General features: G+C 37.0%; 1 protein-coding gene across 4 annotated transcripts in view; it reads left to right on the forward strand.

The window, feature by feature from the left end:
- Positions 1-26,688, forward strand: part of lhfpl4a (LHFPL tetraspan subfamily member 4a) — an 83,679-nt gene that overhangs the window by 42,083 nt on the left and 14,908 nt on the right. The window lies entirely within an intron of this gene.

The raw sequence follows: 26,688 nt of genomic DNA on the forward strand, positions 1-26,688 counted from the left end.
ACTATAGTATATTAGGGGTGTCCCCGACTAAGGATTTTCATAGTCGAATCGGAATTTTCGAATCTTGCTGACAGTCGAATCATATGTTTGGGGGCGGGGCAAAATGCATCACCAAGAGTCAAGTCAGACATTCGACAGTCATACTGACGTTAACACACGGGGAAAATGTGTAATGGACGCCTCGCAGATACAAACGGAGTGAATAATGTTTTATGTTTTGATTAAAAAATTTTTACAATAGTGCTCTCATTATAACGTTATTAATGTTCTGCATTTCTGTTTTGAGCTGCGCGCGCTGAATGACCAGTAGAATTAATCATTTGATAGAAGGTTTTTAATCAATGGGATTTAACTCATTTACCATATAAAATACGCTTCATTATTTATACAACATAACGTTAATATAACAACTTATAGGCTATATGCACAAAACGCCACGATGCATGAACGTGTCTGCGCGGCTCTGAACTCGATCCTTTTGTGGACACCTACTTGACGCAACAACGTGCAGAAACACGGGAACTAAACTCTAAAAAATTCTTTATTATAATAGTGTTCTCATTATAATGTTATGTGTATATGACAGTCCCAGTCATAGTTATTACTATTCTGGGGTGCGTTTCCCAAAAGCATCGTTAGCTAACTATGGTCGTTAGTTCCATTGAACTCTATTGGTAACGACGGAACTTGCGACCATAGTTGTTTTTGGGAAACGCACCCCTGCATAGTTGTTTGTCCTGCTCGCGCTGCGCACTGAAGAGATAATCACTGTTCAATAAGGCGCTTTACTGCAGCGACTCAACCAACTGCATCTTATACGAGATAAATAATATATACACGATATAAACCGGCTGAAATGTTTTGAAATCACTTGTATCCTACCTGATCAAAAACAAAGTCTTGTTAAAGTTTTAAATCCCAATAGGGGTGGTTGGATTTATTCAGGCACGTTAAAATATTTATTTAAAGCTTTTTTTTTATTTTCAGATTCTTATTTACAGCATTATCATAATAGGCTGTATATTAACTTATTGGGAGAAAACCGGTAGTTCTATGTGAAATCAGACACTGAGCACCCCCATATAGCCAAAATGGTATGATCATAACACCCCGCGAATATTCGACTGTGAGATTGGGAGTGGAATCAGGCTCCTCGAATCGAAGCATCGAATCGTCCACTATTAGGGGTCACCCCTATAGTATATATATATATATACTGTATATATATCAGTCACGTAGCTACGGGAGCACCCACTTTCATCTGTGGCCCACCCAATGAGAAGTTTGTAATTTTCCAAATGGATGTCATTTTTTAAACAATACTAATAAACGTCTTATTTCACTGTAACTTTATTTATTAACAATATTAAACGGTTGTTTTTATGGTCAATTACAGGTCGTTTCTTAGTTTTCCCTCTTCCTATAGGTGCATATCATCATACGCTTGTCAAAATGATGATTCGTCCGTTTCTGTTAGTCCCACCCACAATGTTATGTTTACGACCCATGTTTACGACGTAAGGACATAATAGTAAAATGCGCGCGTTTGTGAAGTTAAATTTGAAAATAGCTTAGTGAAGCAAACTTAAATCAGATAAATTCTTTTAAAAAGTAAAAGTATTAGCAATTATTCCGGACCGTCTACAAATGAAACCCGACAGACCACCTGAGGGTGCTGGATTTATCGATCGGAAACTTCTGAACCAAGCTTGTTTGAAACATCATATTAGCATAGGTACATGTTTGATCCACTAAACAGATGCGTCCTTTTTGGAAAGAAACACATAAACATTGTGCTAGATCCTGGTCGCCACAACAAACTGCATAATTTGCAGCTGCGCACATTTCTGCGGTCCTCGATGTGCGTGAACTGACAGAGACTCTTGATTATGAAATCAAGCCCCGTTGTTTCACACTGAGGTAATGCTTTTTAATAAACTTCCTTTAGTTAACCTTAGTTAATGCATTAACTAACATTAGCAATACAATTGTTACCGTGTTTATTCATCTTTGTTAACCAGCTCAGGCAAATGTTAACAGATACAACTTTTAATTTTAATAATGTCTTATTAGTCAATTTTGAAATGAACATTAACATAACAAATTACTAATGTTAATGCATGCTTTAGAAGTACTGTGTAATGAACCTTGGTGCTGTATTTTTTGTTGCCAATTTGACATGCAGTTTTCATATGCTACACACCTGGCCAACCCAGTTTTATGTAGGCCCACCCACTTAAACATTTCTGGCTACTCTAGTGATATATATATATATATATATGTATATTCTTTATTTGACCCTCAAACTCTAGCACTCTCTATTCTAATTTTATTTTATCTATCTGTCTTGTTTTTACTTAATAAAATACCTACCTGGTCTCATGGCATTTACGTACCTGGGTGCACTTTTTAGCGTGACATGAAATACGTACCAATAAGTACATATCACTGCAGTTTCCAAAATAAATAAACACTTTCACACAAATTTACAGAGTTGCGATTAATAAAGCGTAATTTTCGCACAATTACTTGAAGAATATCATGCTATGACTTCAAAACAATATTAATATGCTGGGAGATTTGATAACTGATGCTTTTGAACGTTAGCATCGCACACATCCAGCTTCATATCTATGGGTTTTCGTAGATGGTAAGTTTGTTCGGTAGCTCACGGAGTACGGAGACGGACTTAGGAGACGAGAAACACCGATTCGAATCATGTGTAACCACGGTTCGACAAAGCACTTAAAATCTGCGTAAAAGGAAGTTCAAATGGCACAGTTGCATCAGCTAATACGTTTTTATATCAGTTTTGTATTTGTTAACACTATCGGGTAGGTTTAGGGCTGGATTTGGTGTAGGGCATATTTCCAACAGGATAGAGCATTAACCTTTAGCGACAGTCCCCGGATATTTGAATTCTGAACCGCCGCAATAAGTATCTGAAGCAACGTAATAAAAAAACAGCAATACATACCAATATCTATGTAATAAAAACGTGCCACGGTTCACATATTGAACCTGTGTTTTAGCGCCACTCAGTGGACATTTCTATTTGAAACTGCGGCGAAACGTGCAGCAAGGTACGTAAAACGGTGTCGCACTTTTTGTGCACAGAGGTACGTATTTTTATGAGACCAGGTTGTAAAATACACATTTGACCTTCCATCAATTACATATTTATTCTCTAACTGCTAGCTTGTAAAACTAACATTAGCTTTCTTTTTTCTATTCTATCTACTTGTTTCATAAAAAAAAAAAATAAAAAAAATGTATGTGTACTGCGTTAGGCTAACCAAGACTTGTAATAACACTTGCATGTTGTTGCTCTTTTGTTGGTTTTGATTACTTCTAATGTCCTCATTTGTAAGTCGCTTTGGATAAAAGCGTCTGCTAAATGACTAAATGGAAAATGGAAATATCTGTTGTGTGTAGATGTGGTGTTTTGACAGTTTTCATAGTTTTGATATGCCTTTAAGATGAGCTCCCCCAGCTGACTTTGGCTCCTACCAAGGACTTTATCCTAAATACCTAAACATCTGAAGACGTTTTTCGCTACACTGTTGCTTTTGCTCGCTGTTTGGTCACTGGGGGCAACTTGAGATGTAACTTGAGAAACTCTTCATAAAACTGATAATGCTGAGTGAGAGCAGAGAGTGGGACTGCAGGAGTCTGGTCTTGGATGATTTGAGAAATAGTCCTGACTGTCAAATGGGTAGCCTGGAGTACTTCTGCAGTACATTCTGTTATGTTGTCCTGGTTTTCATTTCTGTAAAGAAATTAAGTTTTATGTCATATGCCCGCTGCTTTGCAACTCGGGTGGTGTACATGGTAGTCTCACATAGCCAGACCTTCAGACTGATGGCTGAAGGTCTGGAATCCATGGCAGCTTTCGTTGGCCAAGGCCCGCCCATGAGGCCGTTTGACTGACATGTCAAATAACCAATCACAGTTCGATTTGTTCAGCGTCACGTTTCGGGGCGTGGGAATGTCGCCACAATAACAGACCGGTGTGTAAAACTCTCGGACGTATTTGAAAGATTCTCTGCCGCAAACTTTAAATATTTCACATACTTTTGAAAATCCAGCATTTAGTTGATCCTGATAAGCGCTCGTCGTCACAGTTGTAAACACGATGGCTTTCTTCTTCGTGAGGGGGTTTGGCGTCACGGCATCTTTGTTTCCAGGCGGAACATTAAAGAACGCGACACACACGTCTCCCGGAAATCCTGTATAATTCAACCAATCCGATGATGACTTTGAAACTCCTGAAGTGTTTCCTGATAAGTGTGTCAAATGCATCAGACGTTTAGCCAACGGTCGGTGGGCGTGACGTCTGAGGCTGAGACTGAGACTATGAACATGGCAACTTTTGTTTTCTTTCTACCTTAACAAGTTTTTGGACCAAAGATGTTGGACCATATGAGTTTTATAGTCCAGAGTAAATGTGTTAACATCAGATGTTTGTGCTTCACATAGTATGCATTTATTAAAGGGATAGTTCACCCAAACAAGAAAATTCTGTCATCATTTACTCACCCTCAAGTCGTTCCAAAACTGTATGAATTTCTTTGTTCTGCCGAACACAAGGAAGATATTTTGAAGAAAGTTTGTAACCAGGCTGTTTTGGGGCACCATTGACTTCCATAGTAGGGGAAAAAAATGCTATGGAAGTCAATGGTGCCCCAGAACTGCTCTGTTTCCCACATTCTTCAGAATATCTTCCTTTGTGTTCAGCAGAACAAAGACATTCATACAGTTTTGGAACTACTTGAGGGTGAGTAAATGATGACAGAATTTTCATTTTTGGGTGAACTATCCCTTTAAATTACCTCAAGTTTTTATCCTAAGCAAGAATCTGTGTTACTGTATGTCAGGCAGTGACATATATGTACATTTTTAGATCGTTGTAATGCAAAGTTATATTTTGTTTTCTTAAAACCACATAATGTGGTTAGCATCACTGGGTCATAAAATGTTTTTGTAGCTCTTACAATTTTAGATTATATTCTGTTTTCAGGGAGGAAATGGTTTATAAATGCTTAAATAAAAAGATAAAACTTAGAAAACAATAAAATATATTTCTTCTTTCTTTCTTTCTTTCTTTCTTTCAAATTTTTCTTTGATTGAAACCTTTGGTCATCTCATGTAAGACTTGAGTCTGATGCCAGCTTCATGATTGGATGTCATTTTGCATAGAAAATAAGTAACAGTGCCCCACCTTAATGTGTTCAGAACATAACTTGAATAACTGGGTGGTGAATAATGGCAGCTGGTAGAATATAGCTTTTAAGTAATTTAAAGTGGTTGTACAGTAGGGTTGTTAATAGCTATCACCAGTCATTTTTCAAATCAGCAGTAAATGATGGTTGTCAGGAATTGATGGATTTCTGTTAGAGATAGTATGTTGCTTTCACTGACCGAGTCAGTTTGACCGATGGTTTGTCATTGCTGTTATGTTTCTTTCTGTTTTTGTGTAAGATTTCTTCAGTTTCTTCCATTGAACTCTCAGGCTGCCATCTCACACATTCATGCTGAGCAGCTGGTCCTTGTCCCCCTGTCTTCTGCTGGTTAATTTGAAACCCTTTTTTACTTTTGGACTTGGGATACAGTAGCCATGATTAACATGCTTAACTATTATAACGGTTGCCATATTTTAGGACACACTCAGGATCACACAATGTAAAAAATACAAATCACTACAGAAAAAGCAGGCCATTTGGTAACACTTTATTTTAAGGTGTCATAATACAGAGTAATTACCTAATTAAGTACTTAGTAGTAGCCATTGTACTTACATGAAATAAAATGTACTTACCATGTAACTAAGTTATGGAACAGCCTGTAATTACAGTTTGTAATTATGTACATGTAATAAGCAGCTACTGTTACACATATGTAACAGGCCGAGTCTGTTACACAGCTACTTGTACACTTAAGTACAATCTTGATACACTTTATTTTAAGTATCTTATGCCTGTGTAATATTCTGTAATTTTAATGTAATTAGAAAGGTATTACATGTATTTAAGCTGTGTACTGGTGGGTTAAATCAAACTAAGGTGCAGCTGGATAAGGTGTATAGTATAGATACACATGAAGTACACTTAAGTTAAATCTTGATACACTTTATTTTAAGTAGCGTATGTTTGTGTAATATTATGTAATTGTAATGTAATTAGAAATGTATTACATGTATTTAAGCTGTGCACTGGTGGGTTAAATCAAACTAAGGTGCAGCTGGATAAGGTGTACAGTATAGATACACATAAAGTAAACTTAAGTACAATCTTGATACACTTTATTTTAAGTAGCTTATGTCTGTGTACTTACATTAATAATTACATTGTATAAAGTCTGCAACACATATGTAACAATCTTTTGGTTGCATAAGTAGCTGTGTAACAGACTCGGTCTGTTACATATGTGTAAGAGTAGCTACCTATTAAATTTCAAACTGTAAGTATAGGCTGTTCCATAACTTAGTTACATGGTAAGTACATTTTGTTTCATGTAAGTACAACGACTACTACTAAGTACTTTATTAAGTAATTACTCTGTATTATGGACACCTTAAAATAAAGTGTTACCAGCCAAAGGAGTGTAATCAAATAAAGAAAAACTGTGGCCTGGTATCAATGAGCTGCAGCAAATACATTTGTGGTCAAAATTGTTGGTACCCTTGATAAATATGATCAAAAAAGATACACGTGCATGTATAAAGCCGCCTTTGCGAGTACAAAATTGAGTTTGATACCAAATAAGCGCAGTAGAGCTCGGCACTGGCCTCAAATACAGGCCCTTGCCCGGCCCTTGTCCGACAGCTTATCAGAATTACTGGCCCGAGTCCGACTGGAGCCTCTCTCTCTCTCTCTCTCTCTTTCTTTCCCATTACACAGCTGCTGTTGCAGCCATTAAAAATAGTACCGTTTTTAATGTAAAAGTGGTTCTATTTCTTTTGGGTTCTTTGAGTTAATTTAGAAATATGTTTGGAACATTTTTTGTTTGTTAAATTCAAGTTTTTGTTTTTTAAAGTACAAAATGTCCAAGCGGCCAGCAGTAGACAGTGAGTCAACCATAGCCTATGTTTGATCAATTTAGCCTTCTCAAATCATCATGAATTGCCTAAAATAAAATCTATAGATATAAAATATCCAAGCGTTTGTGTGGAGAATAGAAGCTAAAGCACGCTTTGCAGGACATGGAGGCGCCAGCGCGATCACTTGCATTTTTTTCTTGATAGTGGAAACAGCTTAAAATATGCTGCCATTTTTGCTCATAAACGTATGAGTAATAAATCATGTGGAACTGTAAAGGGTCTACTTTTATTTGTGTGCACTTACAATATAAACAAAACGTTGTGCTTTTGTAAAAATAAAGAATCGTCAGGATCGTCAACTTCTTCCTTGCGACACTGACTCAGAAAACACTAATTTATTAATTAATAATTTAAATATCTCCTTACTATTTCCCCTGACACATTCATGGTAATTGCGTGTGTTTGACCGCGGAACTCGTCCAGCTGCGCTGTCCGAGCCGCTCTTGACGGTCGAGGTCACTTGTTGTTCCCACCAGCACGGCAAATCTTCATTACCATTATAACTGATAGATGTCTAAAATAAAAAAATAAGGCGACGCCTGGCCCGATGCCCAGCCCGCGTCTGAGCTATGATGTAAGGTGATAAATAAATCTATCACTTTACAGTTTATTCAATTTCTGCATATTTCTGTACCTGGATGTTACTGTTAAACCGAAACAGTTTTCAAAACGAAATTCGAGTTAAATAAATGACAATATTTAGTGATATGTTGCGTGGAGTAACATCTAGCGCAGTTGCAGCTTGTACTTATTACTAAAACAAATAAAAACAAACAAGTAACATTAATAGTTATTAATTTAAGTTAACATATGTTATGATAATTGGAACAGATTTTTATTCTTATTGTAAAATAATGGAACATTAGGTCATGAATATTGTCTCAAAAGTCATGGAAAAGTAATGGAAATGTATTGGTAAAAATGTGTACGAACCCTGTATAGGGTTCTGGTCAGGGGACTAGAATGGCCATGGCAGAATTTTGTTTTTTGCTCAGTGACACATTTTTGTTTTGAATCTGATGTTTGTTTTTGTATCATTGTCCTGTTGTAAGATCCAACCTTGGTCGATTATAAAATTTCTAGCATGGACACTTAGTTTTAATGTAATCTATGTATCTGAACAAGATGTCCAGGACCTCCAGCAGAAAAATAGGACCACAACATTACAGATACAGAAGTATATTTCATTGTACACATGGGGTACTTTTTTACTCCTGTGTGGAACCAAACCCATCTTGAGTGTTTGCTGCTAAAAAACTTATTTTTTTAGTTTTATCTGACCATAGAATCCAGTCCTGTTTGAAGTTCCAGTAGTGTCTAGCAAATTAATATGTTGGAGTTTGTTTTCGGTTGAGAGCATTTTCTTTTCTTGATTTTTTTTCTTGACGTATAAAAAACGTATAAAAATATACTTTAGAGATATTTTACTCATAACAATTTCTAAGGGTACCAATAATTGTGGCCATTGTGTATTTGAGAAAATTATTTATTTAAATTAAAGCTTTGATTTATATATATATATATATATATATATATATATTAATGAAAGATCAAATGGATAAACAATGAAGATTTATTTTCACAGCCTTTTTGATCATATTTACCAAGGGTACCAACAATATACCATGACTGTAGACAATATAACATTTCCAGTTGTGATTTTCTTCCTTATTTGTGATGAGGGCACTTGCAGTTTAATGCAAACCTGTGCCTATAATATATAATAAATCTATAGATAAATTATTAAGCCACATGTTGTTGAAGTTGTTTACCTTACGGAGTTTTATTTTCATTTTCACCCACCTTGGTCCTCTATCACTCTGGCTCCACCGTGGCCTTCTGGATCCCCACCTGCGCCTCGGTCGCCTGAGTCATCTGCTCCGCCTTGGCCCTCCGGATCCACCCTGTCACCCGGCTTGTTGGCTCTCCATCTCCGCCTTGGGCTCTTCTCCCACCTGCTCCGCCGCCATCAGCCCTTCCTCCACCATGGCTCTTCCGTCTATCGGCTCCACCATAAGCCTTCATGGCTGCGGTCTGGGTCCCACCTGGCTCCTCCTGCTCCTCCTCCCTCCTTTTTGTAGCTTTTATAAAGTTAAAACTTGTGATACTACATGATATAACTTGTATGGCCTGAAAAAATATATCTTTGCAACATTACAGATAAAAAACATTGAGCAATACCAACAATGAAATTAACTCAAATGCCTTCAGAATAGTAATGATTTGTAATAACATGACTTCAAAATGAGTGTTTCCCAATTCTGAGTAACCCAAACCCTGCACATTTGTATGTCTCATTATTAAAACACCTCATTCAACATCAACTCATTATAGAGACTCCAGGGCTTTGTTTTATTCCGCTTTATACATACAGTATACTCGCAAACTTCCCTAATCAGCCATTTTGGAAGTGCATTGCATTTTTATTTATTTATTTATTGGCTTTATTTAATAGGGACCATGCATATTCATGAACATTGTTGTATAAAAAAATACACCATGTAAATATGCCAGAATTAGTAACAATAACTACTTTTCATCTGCAGTCCCTAGGCAGGTAACATAAAACTAACATAAAGACAACCAACAATAATACAACATTCATTCACTATAAATGAAAAGGTACACATAGTGGTGACATATACATTGACAACAAACAACAATACATAATGGAAGAAACATTGTTCATCCACCTCTATACTGCATTCAATTTAACAGTGAAAGTGTATGAGTGATAAATGTGTGACAGTTAAAAATGATTACATCTCTGGTTTTCTAGAAGCCACTGTTTTAAGTGAGTTTTAAAGGTGTTGAATGTAGGACACTCTCTTATTGGGAGGGGCAAACTATTCCAGAGTTTACCACCTATTATTGACAATACATTTTGTCCAAAAGTGGTACGCCTAAATGGTATCACACAGTCCCCGTTTACAGAGGCCCGTGTGCTACCTCCGCTTTCAAGTCTTTGGAAAAAGCCATGCAGCGGAGGAGGGGCAAGATTATGTAACACTTTATATGCCAAACAAGCATACTTGAGACGTTTGAAATTGTCAAAACTTAAAAATGTATGTCTTTCTAAGATATCGCAATGGTGGAATGACATTGCGATTGCGATTTCATCAAATGGGCGAAGAAAGTTGATATGGATGGACCCTCAAAGCTAGTAGTGCTACATAATTTTGTACGCCAACCTCAAAGTTAGCATTACCATGGTTTCTTTGTCTACAAGCCAATAGGATTTTTCCATTGGCTTTTGTATTTTTCCAGGAAAAGTTTTATGATTCTTACACATTTTGTTCATCAAGATCTTGTCAAGTGAATACAATGATGAATTTTGAAGCCAAAATACAATCAGCAGACGTGAAAAGCTTAAGTTTATAAATGAACTACACCACGTTAGCACAACCGCTAAGCTTCCAACAAATCTTTTAATCTTTATTTCATATCTATGAGTTAGAAAATTTTAGTTAGTTTGCAAGAGCAAAAGTATAAACACAACAAGGCTGTAAAAGCATGCTAATAGTAGATGAGTTTTCCTGTTCACCATGATGAACTTGAATGCCCCCTCTGTAGTTCCATTTTGTCACTTATTTGCATCATTGAAACATTTTTTTCCTGTTTAACACTGTAAAGCTGCTTTGACTCAATCTGTATTACGTAAAGTGCTATATAAATAAAGGTGACTAACAAATTCTGTGACACTCTGCTTTTAAACAGTAAATTCAGGAGATCTTCCTTTTTTGTTGAATTGCAGGTTTGTTCAGGAGAGACTGTTGTTTGTTCTTTTTTTAGACCAGATTGCAACATATGGGTTTGCACATAATTGCATACGTCCTCCCCCAATCCTGACATGTCTCTACATATTTAGGATAAAGTGATACACGATAATTAATGGAAGACCATTGATCTCGTACACTATTAATGGATAAAAATCAAAAAGGTCCTCTTATATAATACAAATGTAGTCTGAATTTTGAGACTATTCTCCTGAGACAGTGAATACCCTTATTAATCAGCTCTACATGCCTACCTTAAAATAAGAATTTGACAGCATCTAAATGTCTTATAGCACTTAATTGGCAAAAGTTAGCAGCACTAAGTATAGGAAGGTGGCTTAAGGAAATGGCGATGAATATGTCATTGGAGAAAACGTGTATTATTAAAGACAGATGTAAGGTTTTTGAAGATGCTTGGAACCCTTTTATGTTTTTTTTTTGTTGTTGTTTTGTTTTGTTTTTTTTTAAAAAGAAAACAATGGAGATATATTTGATGAGATAATAGAAGATATGTAAGAAAATGTGTGTATGTACATGGGTATTTGTGTATATGTATGTACATATTGTATTTTGTTTTTTGCCTGTTAATTGTTGCAAAAATTAACAGGCAAAAAAAATTATATGTGAAAATGTGAAAGTTTGTGTCGTTAACTAGTTATTTTTGTAATTTAGAGTTAAAAGCAATAAAAAAATAAATAATAATAATAATAATAATTAGACAGCATCTGTGTACTGGGTTAAATGAGTTTAATCTCACCCACACCTGGTCTCCTACCAGAAAATGCATTCCTTTTTACTTTGTGCCTTTGACAGTAATTCAGTTAGTGGTTAAAGCGGAGTCCTGAGTTTAATTAAAAGTTGCAATTGCCATCTTAATGATCTCAGTATAGTTGCATAAAGTTTGCTTCTTCTTTCCACCTGGTTTCACCAGTTCACGCTTATCTGTTTATGTTTATTTACTTACCAAAACTTCTGGTATAGCTTGTTAATTGTGCCCTACTGGATCATTGTTGGTCACTTTCTTTATTCTGGGAAAAACTTTCTGAAGTGACAAACAAAGGTTTGTATTCACTTTTGTTTCTCTCTTAAGTAAAGGTTGTTCATGATAAGATATCGATATCAGAGAAGGAAATGGGCTAGAATTGCCCTATTTCAATTATTTTTAGAGAAAATTAAAATATTATTGGTTCTATTTGGAAAATATATATATTTGATTTCAACACCAGTGATTTCAACAACATGAATCTAGCCCCTTTAATGTTCCTGCTATGCAAGAGTTTAATCCAGGATGGAAATAACCTCTTAGGAGGCCATTGTTTATCCATTGTTTATTCACCTTGTTTATTCATTCAAATTGAGCTTGTTTTTGTAGCCAGAGGTACAAAACTACAGTTTGGCCCTCTGTGATCTACATCTAAAGGTTCAGTTGTCTCCCTTTTTTGGCTGCCTTGCTGATTTTCCACGACATATCCACAAATATATCAGAAAAGTTATTTAGTCAGCATGTCTCATTAATCAAACACACCTAATTCAACTCATCAGCTTAGTAGTAGAGACTCTAAGACCTGAAATGTCTGTGTCAGATAAAAAATGTGTACTAAGACACCAAGACTCTTGACTCATTTTGGACTGTACAGTGTAAAACAAAAAGTAAGCTAAACTAGAGCTAAAATGCATTACTTCAGCACCAGTTTTGGCCTGCAGTGATTTCCAAAACCTTGTTATGGACATAGATGCCAACCTTTCTTGCCTGAGGGCTGTGCTTTTATAGGAATATTGAAGCATGACTTAAGATCATTTGGAAATAATATAGAAAATTATAGAGTTTCTTATGGTTAAGTTAAACAGTTTCAGAAATATTTTAGATTCTTATATGGTGTTTACCAATAATGAATAATTGAGAAATCTTGACACAGCAAAACAGTGCAGTCTCCCTCTGATGAAATCATGTTCTATGGTGGTGTTCCCCTGTCTTGAAGTTCCGGGGGGATTCAAATATAAATGTTTTTTTTTTCTCTATTGCAATAATCTTCATCACCTTTAAACCCCCTAACAATGGACCTGCCTATCCCGCTTACAGATATCTTTGAAGCATAGGTGAGGACATCCTTGGGCTCTCTTTCCAATGACCATTTGTCCATAGAGAAGGGCCTTTGGGATTCTCTCATTTTTCATTCGGTAGACAAATCCAAGCCAGCCAGGTCAATGCTGTCTAACAAGCTTGAACAAGCTCAGGATATCAGCACAGTCTATGAACTTTTTGTTTGTAACTCGGTCGGTCCACTTAATGCCAAGATTAATGCAAACAATGCATTTTAAAAATGTTTACTCTTTTTAGCCCTTTTCTCGAATATAGGGTCCAAGATTTACAGCCATACATCATGGTAATCAAGGTACTTAGAACACAGGTTCTATAAACTCTTACCTTGGTGCGAACTGTCTGTATGCCATTTTCGCAGACATGCTTTTTCAGCCTGTTGTTTGGTCAACAATGAATTTGTTCTCTTGTTGATCACAGTGTCCATGCTGAGGCTGTTTGTTATAATAGAGCCAAGGTACATTTAACTATAGAGCTTTCTATCTGATTATTATGGAGTTTCACCAGTGTTGGGGCAAGAACGCAGACCTGTTTGACACTACTCTTGATGTCAAATGCCTCCGATGATGAGCCATTAAACTGAATGATTCCCTTCATGCTGCCTGGATTTGTTCACAGAGCTTTAGCCATTTATACAATAGTAAACAGTTTTTTGCTTCCATCTAACCTCAGTGCCTGTATTGTTGACTGTAATTGGTGAAGTTTATATTCCAACAGTGCTGCATGCATTTTTTCTATAACTGCAGTGAGCTCTTAGTTGGCGATTAAAACTAATCTTGGGTGTTCCCCTGCTTCTTGCCAGAAGAATTCAAAGGCAGTGTTGTAAATAGTGTTCCAATTTTGAATTCTTTCCTGAACGATGTACCTTACCTTACCTTACTGTTATCAATGTATTGTTCTCCAGTGACTTGATATCACAATCTGAGCTTTGACAGCAGCAGCAGCAGTGACTTGTGATGATCAGGTCCAGCTGATGTTTAAAACAAGGATGCCTCCAAGAAAGCTTGTGCAAGGCTAGTATTAATGTCGAATGAATATTAGGACTTTTTTCCATCATATTTCTGTGTATGCCTTTTTACAGTTTTGCACATTATAACCAATCACACACGATTCCGTTGAGTTTATGAACGCAATGGCCAATCAAAGACATTCATGAGTTATCGCAGAAACACCAGAGTTTTGTTGTTCAGTGCATGTGCTTGCTGACTGAAAATCTGCTCTCTCGCGAATTCTCCCGTCAAGCATGTGGATTGCAATCTCTAGGGTTTTCAAAGAGAGAAAAGGTATAATCTTGGAGGGAAAAAAAAGCCAATCACTGCATTTATTTATTTGAGGCTACAATCCTAAAACACACATAAATTCTTGATGCAGGATGAAGTTAATAGTCCAGGTCAATACTTTTTCAATAGTTTTCATGGAGACCAAAGACTATAAGCTCGGTTTTTGATTCATTCAGAAATGGAAAGTTTTGAGAAAACCAAGTTTTCACTTCATCTAGGCAAAGAAAAAGAGATTTCAGAGCACTATGTTTATTGCGTTTCAGGGGTAGATAAATTTAGGTATCATGTGCACAGCAGTGAAATGATACACCATGATTTCTGAAAATGGAGCTCAAAGGAAGTAAATACAGGGAGAAGAGAACAGGTGTGAGAGGATTGCACCCTGTGGAATTCCACAAGAAAATTGAGCCAGCGATGAAGAAAAGTTACCCAATCCTAAGATTTAAACCAATTTATGACAGTTCCTTGGATGCCCACATAACATTCTAATCAGGATAAGAGCATTTTATGATCAACTGTATCAAAAGCCAAGGTTAGGTCTAAAATTACTAAGATCACAGAGACGCCAGAGTCAGTCGCTGAGAGTATATCATTAAAGACCCGTAAAAAAGGAAGAGTAGAATTGGGTTGAAAAGTAACAGCATCCTCTTTAAGGGTATGAGGAATAGTGCCTGAACTTAAACATTTATTCAGAAAATACATAAATCTGGGTCCAAACAAATAAAAAAAAAAATGTTTCAAAATATGTGGAGGGAGAACATCTTGAGAGCAAAAACAGGGTTTCAAATGGTCAATAATTTCTGTGAGAGACTGGAGAGAAACTGAGTCAAAAATGCTCCATGTGGCTGAAGAACAACAAGAATCAGACGATACATTAGCAGATGCCTGCAGATCTCAAAGTAGTGATCTTATCAACAAAAAACCTTGTGAAACCTTCACATAATTACACTGGGGGATTTGAAATCACATTTTCACAAGGATTTAAGGATTTAATAACAGAAAATAAAGCTTTAGAGCTGTGATGACTTTTTGCAATTAAATTTGAAAAATATTTAGACTTAGCAGATTTCACTGCATTCTGAAAAGTGACAAGAGAGCTTCAAAGTATTTTCATAGGTGATTTGCAATTTGTCCTTTTTCCATTTTCGTTCTGCTCTTCTACAAGCTTGTCTCAGAGAATGGATGTTGTCATTGCTGTAATTGGGTTTTTTCAAAGTATTTATTTCTAATTAGTTTACTAAATATCATGCAAAATAAATAAATAAATTGTACTGTCTTAAAATGAAACGGTGCGATGTCATATAGAACTAAATCGGATTTATATCCGCTATTGGCATCGGCCATCAAAATATCCATACCAGTTGACCACTGGTCTCTTTACCACTGTTCTGTCTTGTCAGCTTACTGCCCTTGTATGTAAAGTAGTAGCTTGAACTCAGCAAGTTCTGTGATCACATTTCTTGCCTGAGATTATCCTAAAATTCTGCCTCTATTCTTGACTTTCCATGTTTTCTTAATTTAGTATTAATATGCTGTAATATTATAATATTAATATCATGCTAACTTCCATCTGTTAACTGATATGGCTTCTTATCACGGAATGAGGCAGAAATTCTATCATTTTATAGTATTGTATACAGTGATAAAGGCTATGTCGATTGATGCTGCATTATAAATATTTATTATCCTTATGAAAATACCCAAGGGGGAAAATACCCCTTATGAAAATACCCAAAATGTCTCTGTCTTCATCTTAATCAGCTACAGCTATAGCTGGATGTCTTTGTCCATATTAGGGATTTCCTGGAACCTCATAAGTTTTATTACTCCCTATGAGTCTGTGCGGGGGCGCCCTCTGGCATTGTGTATAAATAAAACATAAGTTACATGTGAGAGTTTAGTGCTCCATAATGCTCACATCACCCCATTTTTGGGTAAAAATAAATAAATACTGCTCTCGAAAGATATTTTGTGAAGATATTCACAAAAAACTCCATCAGCAAAAGTATTTAGTTACAGAGAGCAAAGCTTTAATCTTGCATGTGGACTGGTAAATGATGTCGTATTCACCTGTATGGCCTTACTTTTACTTTAGGATGGACCACCTAGCCAGGGTTGCCAGGTTCTCACAACAAAACCCGCCCAACTGCTACTCAAAACTAGCCCAAAACTAGCCCAATTGCGTTTCGAGGGGGATCCCCCAGTAAAAATCGCGTTCAGGAGGGTAAAATACGCGTTTTTTGGTGGGGTTCCCTGGTAAAATTTGCATTTTAGGGGCTAAATATCATGTTTTTAGGGTCGCTTCAACCCGCGGACATGAAAAACAACCTGTGGCAATAGTGCCCTGGTCAGACAGACTGCATCAGTATAATTTTCAATTACAGTTTGCACCTGGCAAGGACAAAGCAAGAACCTTCTTTCCAAGTGTTACATGTACTGTCTAGTTGGGGAAATCTTGCAATGCCTGTCAGAGCCATGCAGTATTCTAACATCTTTTTCTCACTAAGCTCTCAGCTCTTTTATTTCAACATATCAAAAAAAAATCTAGTTGGATATCTGTGGTAAGTTACCACTAGGGCACTTTGGCGGTAGTAAATGAGCTGCATTTGAAATGGTTTGAGGTTGCCTCTATAGGCTCAGTGACAACTGGTGTTATTGTGAAATTCCTTGGGCTTCTGTTTGTCCCTGGAATGTGTCCAGGCACAGAGTGTGACCACTGACAGTAGGCTACATTTGTCAGCAGAGTTTGCCATCTTCTTAAAGGGGTCATATGATGTGATTTCAAGTTTTCCTTTCTCTTTGGAGTGTTACAAGCTGTTTGTGCATAGATAAGATCCCTCAAGTTGCAAAGACTAAAGTCTCAAAACCAAAGAGATATTCTTTATAAACGTTAAGACTCGACTACGCCCCCCTAACACGGCTCGTTCAAACACGCCCCCACATGTTTATGTCAAGGTGTGGGGAAATTTGCAAAACACCGCCCAAATGTATACGCAAAGAAAGAGGGCGGGACTTTTATTCTCGCTGTAGTATTGTTGCTGCTGCCGGCGCAATGTCGTGGAGATGCTGTGTTTCGTTGTGAAAGCAAAACTACTTTGTTTGAGCTTCCAAAAGAGGACACAACTACAAATCAGTGGTTAAGTTGAATTTACAACACTGTTCCAGAACAGTTCAACCCAAATATTTGAGTGTGTGCATCGCATTTTACTGAGGACTATTTCCTGAACCTGGGAGTAGCCTGCCAGCTGTGCTCAAAGACTGTTTCTATAAAGTGGGGCAATTCCAACTTTGCAAGGACAGTCTGGCGCTTCTGACTCACAGCCTGTAAGTATGTTTTCATATTTAAAGAATTTGCAACTGACTATTAAAACGCGAGTTTTGAGCTATGTAGAGTAACGTTAGTGCTTGTTGTTTGTCGTTTCTCCGATCACAAATGCAGACATGGTAATGTTTACGTAAAAAGACAGTATAAGTCATTATAATCAGTAATTATGTCCCCACTGGATGCAACAAATGTCTCATTTGTAATGGATATTATTGTTTTTGTGTCATCGCGCCGGGACACGGCATCACAATACAGTAAAGGGGCGTAACATTTCCATCTCACGCTTGAGGTATTCGGCCAATCACAACGCACTGGATAGCTGGCCAATCAGAGCACGCCTCGCTTCTCAGAACTATGAGCTTTGTAAAAATCGGCGCATTTCAGAAAGGCAGGACTTAGAGGAGCAACAATAATGTACAGTATGTGGAAAATAATGTGTTTTTTTAACCTTAAACTGCATAAACACATTGCATTACACCAAATACACAAAATAATGTTCTTTTTAGCAACGTCATATGACCCCTTTAAATACCAAAGGGATTTGCTAAATAAGCACTTCATTCTAAAGGCCAGGACACGCCAAACCATCTGTCGGGATAGTGTTTTTGGTGTGTCCCTAATGTTGGGTCTCGTCGGGCTCATGTCGATGACATGTTGAATTGGCGTTTGGGCCATCAGTGAGAGTGAGAACTCTGATTGGATGTTCAGTTTAGCGAATGAGAATTAAAGCGAAAGTGATGAAAACGAGTTAGTAAATAAAAACAGCACAGACTGAAAGCTGTTCTAATGTTTTATCCAAGCATTCCAATACATGAATATTTTAATAGCAATAGAAGCAGAATGCACATGCTAGTTTACAGTCAGCTGTAGTCTGTCTGGTGTGTTCAAGCAAAGCTTTTTGGTCCGGAGCCAGCCAACACAAGGCGACAACACTGTCGGCTTTCGCCGGTGCCAGTTCATTGAAGTCAGCCTGGTGTGTCCTGGCCTTAACACCACCAAGTGAATAGGGGTGGTGAAAGATACAACCAATTGTATCTAGATTCTACTACTGGATTCACTTATTTAGGGTGGGAGCATGACATTTCTCTGAACAAACCCAAACATTGTTGTGCTTGTTGGTTTAGGATAGTTTAGGATGTTAGTGCCTTCTCGAGGAGAAACAGGAAGTTGCTCGCTGCAGAATAGAAGAGCGATTCCTAGAGGATCATAATTGCCCTTTCCTGTGAGCCTTATGTTTCTCTGATACCTTCACACTGAGGTGTTGAGGTCATGGAGGAACCCATATTTGTTTTGCGTAGTGACTATGCAACGTTTGAATTATTTGAACAAAAAGAGACTGTGCGATCTCCTTGATACTCTGGCCTCTTCGAAACTGCTGTTGAGACAGTGGTGGAAAGGTTCACAGAGGCATGGGGGCAGTCGGGAGCCTTAAGGAGGTATATTCTTTGCTGGGTCCAATCTCCTTCTTCCTCCTAACCCTCTGACCCATCACCAGGGACAAGTTCCTGGATCAGAAGATAAGATCTGCCCACATCCCCCCTCTGTGGAGTATACGCTTCCCTAAGGATGGGTTGCTTTCAATGGGCCTCTTTTCTAGAGGCAAATTGAAGACAAGAGTGAGGGACCCAAACAAAGCAGAGGTGGACTGTATGATAGTGACAATCTGTTCTCTCATCTGTCACCCTTTCCAGCACATTAAGTCTAGAGGTGCAGACTTATGAGAGGTTTTTACCTCACATGCTCGCTATGGAAGCTCCCTAGGAGCTTTTCAGATTAAGTATTGTTCTGTGTGCTAACAGATAGTCCAACAGGGCAAGATGTGTAGAGTCACTGTGGCAATTCCATATCTCATCAGTTGCCTGGTCAGTGGACTAAGCATACTACTGGGACTAGCTGAGACTGTTTGTGAATTCCTTAGTACTTCAGGTCTAGGTCGGATTAGTGATTAGCTTACTATGACTCTGTATGATCTTCACAGCTTAGTGGAGCAGGAATTTGAACAGTATGGTGTAGTGGGTATTAACATTCCCATAGTGTCAACATCATGTATATTCAGACAATAAAAGTTGATGACTTGTAATTTTGATGCCCTTTTATACACACTGGTGTCCATGTGATATCATAGGACTGCTATCTGTCAGTAGAATTTGGTGTGTTTCTACACATGCTTTCATGATATCATGACGCAGAGTCTTGTCCCAGGTTATATACATAACACTAAGATGTACAGTATGTACTACTTAGAGCACAGATGACCAGAGTGGTAATTAACTGTTCCAAGACTTTCCCAGCTTAACCTCTGAATAGAAGCAGTAGAGATGGAATTTATCTTTCAGGAAGTGACTGCTTCTCTTCTCAAGCCACACAACTGGATTAGATGAACTTCCTGATAAATTTTACAAGAACATTTGGACAATAATTGGAACTGGTTATTTTGAAGTATTGCAAGAGTGTTGCAAGTTGGTCCTCGTCTGCTTTTTTTTCCGGCTGATTCAACATGTTGAATCGGCGTCAGAGCTCGTCGGTCAGTCAGGCCATCTGATCATTTTGATTGGCTGTTCAGCTCGCGACCAGTGCACGAGAAAACGCGCAGAACGGACGTGCTACTTGGCCGTCGGGTGTCGAGCGTCGGCTTTGGACACAGACGCTGCCGATGTGAGCCGACCCTGCAGTCTGCTTTCATCACCACTAGTTCGTTGGCGTTGGTTCTGGGCTTTAGGGATTCTTCCAAGGAGCATACCTACTCACATTTGACACCTCATACAAATTTCAACCCATTTGTGACCTCAACCTGGCAACCTAAAACCCAGTTGCCCTGTTGATATCTGCGCAGGTAACAGACGTGGGAATCAAGCGAATTGGGAGAATTTCAGGTGGCGCTCTGGCGAAAAAACAAAAACAAAATATATAAGTAAATTTAACAACAGCAGGGCGGAAGAATTTAATTTCATATCTTGAAGCCATATCGACAATGCCCATGCCTTTTGCAAAGTGTGTTGCACTGATTTTAATATTGGATATTAATACCCCCCACTACTAATAAAACATAAATGTGTCCTCCACACTTTTTAGGGCAAATATCTGAGACTAACTCAAACATGCACACACTATGCTAAAGCACTGAACATTTCTAAGCATTAAGAGTTAATTGGTAAGTTATGAGTTTAAAAAAACAAAAAACAATTTCACATTCAAAAAGCTGTAATAGAGTCCAAGTGGGATACTTAACTTACTACAGGTGGCAGGTTGTTCGTGTGCAACAGTATGTTTGAGATTGATGAAGTACTCTCTACAGTAGTTGTGCAATGGAATTGTATGCATACAGTAAAATTTACAATAAAGCATATTAAATAAAGGATTAATAAAGAACTGAGTAAGCTAAAACCATGCAATATGCCAAGTGGCAACAGGAACAGGAAGTGTTTCCACTTTCTCGTAGCTGCATGTAGATATTCTAGGCAAAGATTTTTTTAATAAAATGTCTGGAATTTTCAGGGAATTTTGAATAATACACTGGTCATTTTCAATGCATTTACAATCAATTCATTACATTTGAAAGTGAATTTATAATACAAGTAGTAATACAAGCATAGTTTATGCTATGGTACACCCAATAAAATCTAAATATTTGTATGCATATTGAAACTGAAACATAATTTGGACAGTACTGATGAGTGAACATAAATGTAATTTAATAATAACACAGTTTGACTTTAAAATCTTTTTTCAGCAAATTTACCTACAGTACACAAATTCAGTTGTCCTACATACACTCCTAAGAGCTGGTATTGTTATACCCTCTTTGACAGAAATAACTGTTTGTAGTCATAAAGTAAAATCAGTCTCTTACATCAGCTAAATGGCCATTACAATTGCAATAATTATTTTAACTGCTGGGTATTAGAAGTCCTTTACCATTTAAATACATTTGCTGGCTCAAGGTACTGACCCACTATGTCCACTACAGACCGTCTTTGATTTACGGAAATAAACAATGTTGTTACCACTTAACAACACTAACAAACAGATGTAGATAATGTGTGATGTGATATTTATACATAATTACAATAATAACAAACACTGCAAACAAGCTAACTGAACATGATTCAATCATAGACAGTGGTTCCACGTGATTAAATCATGTTATTTAAACATGTCTAATTTTAGTTTGTTTTTACTCAAATTTGCTTTAGATCATCCAATGTGAAATATTTGAGTAGAGATAACATGTTCCCATCATGTATAACCACTGTCCATGCGTGTGTGTGTGTGTGTGTGTGTCATTCTTATAGTGACACTAATGAGGTAATGAAAGACAGGTGCTAGCACTGATGATGAATGCAGATGAGTCCGGGCAAAGCATTATGGGAAACTGAGTCCTCAGTGAATGCTAAAAGTCAGGGATGGAGTGCCCACTGGTGAAGCTCATGTGCACTCCAGTTGGTGATTGTGACATTATAACATATTAGCAACTAAAACATACAGTGGGGCAAAAAAGTATCTAGTCAGCCACCAATTGTGCAAGTTCTCCCACTTAAAAAGATGAGAGAGGCCTGTAATTTTCATCATAGGTATACCTCAACTATGAGAGACAAAATGAGAAAAAAAAAATCCAGAAAATCACATTGTAGGATTTTTAAAGAATTCATTGGTAAATTCCTTGGTAAAATAAGTATTTGGTCACCTACAAACAAGCAAGATTTCTGGCTCTCGCAGACCTGTAACTTCTTCTTTAAGAGGCTCCTCTGTCCTCCACTCGTTACCTGTATTAATGGCATCTGTTTGAACTCGTTATCAGTATAAAAGACACCTGTCCACAACCTCAAACAGTCCAACTCCAAACTCCGCCATGGCCAAGACCAAAGAGCTGTCAAAGGACACCAGAAACAAAATTGTAGACCTGCACCAGGCTGGGAAGACTGAATCTGCAATAGGTAAGCAGCTTGGTGTGAAGAAATCATCTGTGGGAGCAATTATTAGAAAATGGAAGACATACAAGACCACTGATAATCTCCCTCGATCTGGGGCTCCACGAAGATCTCACCCGTGGGGTCAAAATGATCGCAAGAACTGTGAGCAAAAATCCCAGAACCACACGGGGACCTAGTGAATGACCTGCAGAGAGCTGGGACCAAAGTAACAAAGGCCTCAAATCCTGCAGTGCCAGACGTGTCCCCCTGCTTAAGCCAGTACATGTCCGGGCCCGTTTGAAGTTTGCTAGAGAGCATTTGGATGATCCAGAAGAGGATTGGGAGAATGTCATATGGTCAGATGAAACCAATATATAACTTTTTGGTAAAAACTTTGCATCCAAAGAACACCATACCTACTGTGAAGCATGGGGGTGGAAACATCATGCTTTGGGGCTGTTTTTCTGCAAAGGGACCAGGACGACTGATCCGTGTAAACGAAAGAATGAATGGGGCCATGTATCGTGAGATTTTGAGTGAAAACCTCCTTCCGTCAGCAAGGGCATTGAAGATGAAACGTGGCTGGGTCTTTCAGCATGACAATGATCCCGAACACACCGCCCGGGCAACGAAGGAGTGGCTTCGTAAGAAGCATTTCAAGGTCCTGGAGTGGCTTAGCCAGTCTCCAGATCTCAACCCCATCGAAAATCTTTAGAGGGAGTTGAAAGTCCGTGTTGCCCAGCGACAGCCCCAAAACATTACTGCTCTAGAGGAGATCTGCATGGAGGAATGGGCCAAAATACCAGCAACAGTGTGTGAAAACCTTGTGAAGACTTACAGAAAACGTTTGACCGATGTCATTGCCAACAAAGAGTATATAACAAAGTATTGAGATGAAATTTTGTTATTGACCAAATACTTATTTTCCACCATAATTTGCAAATAAATTCTTTAAAAATCCTACAATGTGATTTTCTGGATTTTGTTTTCTCATTTTGTCTCTCATAGTTGAGGTATACCTATGATGAAAATTACAGGCCTCTTTCATCTTTTTAAGTGGGAGAACTTGCACAATTGGTGGCTGACTAAATACTTTTTTGCCCCACTGTAACTTTTCTTTACACATATGATGTTAGTTGTTGGCAACTGGCAACATGGCAAATGTTAAAATGGCAACATAATGGAACATTAGACATTAAGAAGTCTCCCTGTTTTCTCATTTTGCTAAAAAAAATTCATAAAATAACACTTGAAAACATTGAGTTAAGCCAAAATGTTGTTTCAAGTCAGTTTAACATAATGCAATCATGTTTGAACGAGAAACCTGATACTATGGTGTTAAATCAAAATGAATTGTTTAAATAAAGTGAATGGCATCAAAAACCTGGTCTAAACATACACACATTATTAATAAATAAAGAGATGAGAATGTGTAAGCTCTGGATTATAATACTACAGGAATATTGCAGACATGAAATCTGACACTTTATTAGCTTCTTGTAGAGCAAGACACAGATTAACTGCACCGCTCTGTCTGGTTTTCAAGTGGGCATTCACACCTTGAGTTATTTATTACTTGAAGTGCTCATACAGTATATTATATAGATTAATGATATTTAGACAAAATGTCTTATTGTTCACACATACGTCTTTTTCACACACAGTGAAAATGGTGCATTTTAACTACGCAATTACTAAAAAAAAACAAGGATTACAGACTTTTCACGTACCATGTCAAATTGGTATGAGATCAGATGTTTGCATGTTTTGGGTCAGTGTCATGTTGGAAGGTCTGGTCATTGTTCAGATATTTTTTTTTACAGATGATTTCGTATTTACATTTGACGTTATGATCTGGCAGGTTTACTGGGCCATGAATCAGCAAAACACCCCTATATAACAGTCTCACCACCTTGTTTCACAGCTAACGTTAATGTGAGTTTTTTCCTCAAATGCAGTGTTTGGTTTATGTTAGACATGGCGTGTAACTGTGGTAAGACATCTAGATAAATACATTCTAGATTTATATATGCAGAGCACATTGTTCCAAAAGTCCTGTTTCTTATAGTTGATGAATGAAATTTTGAAAGTATTTGAAATATTTGACTTAATGTTAAAACAAAAGAAAAAAATGGATCATAATGATCGCTATAGTCCAGAGACTTTAGTCTACTTTAAGACTTCAGTGCTGTGATTGATTAATATCTTTCCATATCACTAATATACAGCAGTGGGCCAAAGTGGCGAAGATGAAGAAGTAGTTATGGATCTGTTCCTGTGCAGGCAGTCTTGCACTGATGTATTCATCTTTATGACATCAGATAGAAGTAGAAACAGTAGAAAATTTTAATGGAGTGGCCTAAAGGGCACAGTAAAAATCGTAGAGAGGCACACTAAAACTTAACCTGCATTTCAAGGATCTATTTCTACATGATCTATCCCATAAAAATTACTGCCACTGATACAATTTGTCAGTTTAATTTTGTTATTAAATTATATTTATTGACATTAAGTTACATTATATTACATTTTTAACATGCATAAAACAAATTAATTTACAACATAATACATGAAGCACATTTTGCTAAAAACCTAGCATTAAATTAAGAAAATTAAGATATTCTCAATGCATGACTTTTTAAACTAATACAGATTAATTAACAAAAATGAATCTGGCACCACTTAAAACATTTGCCATCTTCTAAAAATATTTGTCGAAAAATGCCCAGTCACCAAAATAATCCTGGATTCCTGCTCTGCATCTGTACAAACCCATATTTTGGAAACAACCTGGGAATTCTATTTAGATGCATTAAAGCAACTTTTGTAACAGTGGTGTAACTAGGATTGTTTGGGCCCCAGTACAAAAGCATTACCACCCCCACAGCTTAGAAAAATAAATGTATGAACACTATAATTTTGTGTTTACGTTCTTGAAGTTCAGTATCTTCGTTGTCTCTTCTTAAATGATCTTTGAATCAGTTTCACAAAACCGTAGGGCTCATAAAGCAAATTTTTGGGATTAATTAATTCTACCATGAATTCAGTTTTACCATGAATACCTGGCACTTTGTGTTCTGCACTGCGAAGCTGTGAAATTCTTTTGTGTGAAGAACAAGCCAACAATTTAAGTGATTATTTATAGAAAATCTTCCTCTCTGCTCTGCCTGTTCAGTTTACAATACACCCACAGATTTTCCATTCATGCATCACACTCATCACCGTATAAGGAAAAAGAAGGGGAAAAAATTGTGCATAATTGGTCCTCGTCTGCATTGTTGTTGTGCCAAATTTGAATATGCAGAAATTACAATGAGAACTAAAGGTAGACAGATATGGAGGGTAGGAAAAATACGATACATATGGTACTTCATGAAGTTGTATGTAATAGAGAGACTTTTTTCAGGTCTTCTAATTATGAGTATGATTGAATGGAAATGGAAAACAACATGAAAGGGCTCTTCCCATAACTAGTTCCAGGGGTGAAATGTCCTGAGAGCACTGGGACTTCTTCCAACGGACCAGTAATCTATATGCCGGGTGCTAAAACTAAAAATATTTATACAAAAAAATGAAGGGAGAAAAGGTTCAGAGGTCTGGAATAGGTGAAGTAGGTGGAATGAGTAACTGCCTACTTACTTTTGTTATTTTTTTTGTTGTGTTTGTTTGTTTTTAACAATTACAAAAATTTAGAATATAAATTAATTTATATAGTCATTTATTTTGATATAAGTTTTTATATTATTTGTAAAACGCTTTATGTATTTTACTAAAAATAACAGAACAATGTAGTACAAATATAAATGGTATGTATAAAATTATATATTTTTACAATTAAGCTATTACAGACTTTTTATTTTTAAAAATGTTAATATTGTTAACTCATATATATTAAATATTCTCATTTTTAAGTCACTTTGGAAAAAGGTTAATGTATGAATATAAATGATGTCCATGTTTTTTTTCCCCTCATGCAAAAATGTTACAAAGGAGGGCATGACCAAAAAAGCACTGGTTGTGTGATACACAGGCAGTCCACTGGGTAGCACTTGTTTGTCTGGAAATCTAACTAAGGCGAGAGATTAGAAATTAAAAAAAAAATACAAAAAAACTAAAAAGTATATATAGCCTATGTATATACACTGCTGTTCAAAAGTTTGGGATCAGTAAGATTTTTTAAGGTTTTTTAAAGAAGTTTCT

Source organism: Onychostoma macrolepis, chromosome 06 (genome assembly GCF_012432095.1).
Source record: "Onychostoma macrolepis isolate SWU-2019 chromosome 06, ASM1243209v1, whole genome shotgun sequence".
Taxonomy (NCBI): Eukaryota; Metazoa; Chordata; class Actinopteri; order Cypriniformes; family Cyprinidae; genus Onychostoma; species Onychostoma macrolepis.